The sequence below is a fragment of the Echinops telfairi genome, unplaced genomic scaffold, assembly GCF_000313985.2.
Source record: "Echinops telfairi isolate 266 unplaced genomic scaffold, ASM31398v2 ScPeMD7_3;HRSCAF=10, whole genome shotgun sequence".
NCBI classification, from domain to species: Eukaryota; Metazoa; Chordata; class Mammalia; order Afrosoricida; family Tenrecidae; genus Echinops; species Echinops telfairi.
The window spans coordinates 52,179,025-52,181,545 of NW_022103899.1; positions in this window are offsets into that span (position 1 = coordinate 52,179,025).

Below are 2,521 nucleotides of genomic sequence, written 5' to 3' on the forward strand. Positions count from 1 at the left end.
TAGGCTGGTGTGCTTCTTCCATGTGGGCTTTGTTGCTTCTGAGCTTAATGGCCGCTTGATTACCTTCAAGCTTTTAAGACCCCAGATGCTATGCTTTTTGATAGCCGGGCACCATCAGCTTTCTTCGCCACAGACCTTGTCTTTTATAAACACAGAACGTTATCAAAATGAGAACAATCTTACACTCTCAGTAAGTATGTGCTTCAGGTCTCGTTCACGCTCACTAAGTAAAGCGTGTCATCTGCATATCACAGGTTGTTACTGAATCATGACGCCACATTCTTCTTCACGTACTCTCGTTTCTCAGATTATTCCTCAGCACCTAGATTGACTAATTTTGGGGAAAGGAGACTATGCAAACATCATGGATAGCCATATATGTCCACCTCACACTTCCCTATCGCCACGAGGCAGAGGCCAGCATGACTCCTCCTTTATCTGTTCTGACACCATCTGCTCATCCCCGGGCACACTCCTTCGAGGCCGCATTCAATGATTCATCGCAGTGGTCACCCAGAAATCACAGATACAATTCACCAGAGCTCCAACCACACATTACCAGGTCTGGTAAGTACAGAGGGTGACTTACAATAGCTGGGATCAAATGGTTTGGGGGGGGAGTATGGGCGACACTGGCTCCTGAGTGGTAGTCATGTGGACCTGGGATGAGGTCCCTGGAGTGGGAGGCAGCCCTGTCAGAGGGATGAGGCTCACTGATGAGAGGGACAGTGCAGGAGAGGGGAAGGGAATAGTGAAGTTTGGGAAAACAAAGATGCATGTCTGTTGAGAGGAAGGAAGGGAGGGCTGACCTCCTGGTGGGGGGTGGAGAGATGAGGATGCTCCTGGGAACATTAGGTGGGAAGCGTCTTTCCTGGAGTGCAGCAGGTGGGCAGAATTCATATAGGGCTTCTGGGTGTATCCCGGGAACCCAGGCTGGGGCTGTAGAATGCTGGGACACTGAATCCTGGATCTTTGGAGCCCCAGACATACTCCAGAGGCTGCATCCGTGAGACCCCATATGGGAATTCCACTGGGTGAACTGGATTTAAGCCTAGAACCACACAGTGTCTGAGGAAGGTAGAAGACAAGAGTGGGATACTGTTGGTTGGTGGACAAACAATGTCTTTTTACATCGATGCCTTGTATGCTATATTAAGTCACGTGTTATTCCGGCAATCTTGCAATGGCCATTCAGTTGTATTTCACTTATGCTAGTTTATATTCGGGTGTATCCCAGAGGTACCTCGCCATTGGGGTTCACCCTCTTGAAGCTGTGTTATTTGCGTCTTTGTTTTTTGGTAAAAGAATCCCGGGGACATTGAGTCTATAGGGAAAGAAAATATAACAAGGGTTTGGGGGTAGGTTGGATATAGAGGGCTGGGGGAGTTAGGGGGAGATAATATCAAGAAGGAAAATTATGTTTGGAGACTGATTATGGAAGCAATTGCACAATTATGTTTGACATCATTGAACTATGGAATGAAATGGCATATGTATTAACGCCCAAGTTACAATACATTTTAAAAAAGAAAGAAAGAAAGACAAAGAAAGCATAGATCTAGGAATGGGCTTGAGGCCCCGCTCTAAATCTTAGCTCCAACTGACGAATAATTAGTTCTTACATCATGACCCTGCTGATACTCACCGTCATAAAATGAACACTGAAGATAAGGGTGCTTCAGCCAAGTGTGGTAAAGACAGCAGATGGTGTCTGGCTGTCAATTGGAATAGTGTCTGGGGTCTTAAAGGCTTGTATTCAAATAAGCAGTCATCTAAGCAAGGAGTCAACTAAGTCCACACAGGAGAAGCACACCAGTTGTGTGATCCAAGGATGACAATTACAAAATTTGAATATGGTTAATAGAAAATCATCAGAGCTAAAGTTATGAACACGCACTTTGTGGAGGGCTAGGGGGGACAGTGGGTGCTTAAACCCATCTGCAGAGGACCTAGTCAGGTTGAGCCCTTGCAGATCCGCTCTAGCCACAGGCAAGAGTCTTGAACAGCCTATCAGGCAGAGACTATTGGAACCTGGATTATGCTGGATCAAGCTCAACCCTTGGCCAGTTGATCTCCCTATGGACTCAACCTGAATTTGCTCTGGTGCAAGGAGATCTTACCTATTCTATGACAGACATTTCTTTCCTGGCGTTTTGCATTTTGAAGGGGTCTTTTCCTTCTTATGCATTACTTGTATATTTTTAAATCATTTTATTAGGGGCTCATACAACTCTTTTCACAATCCGTACATACGTCATTTGTGTCCAGCACATTCGTACATACGTTGCCATCATTGTTCTCAAAACACCTGCTTTCTACTTGAGCCCTTGGTATAAGCTCCTCATTTTCCCCCTCCCTCCCAGCTTCCCCCTCCCCCTTGATAATTTATAAATTATTATTATATCATATCTTACACCATCTGACGTCTACCTCACCCACTTCTCTGCTGTCCGTCCCCTAGGGAGGAGGTTATATGTAGACCGTGTCATCTGTTCCCCCTTTCTCCCTCACCTTCCCTCCA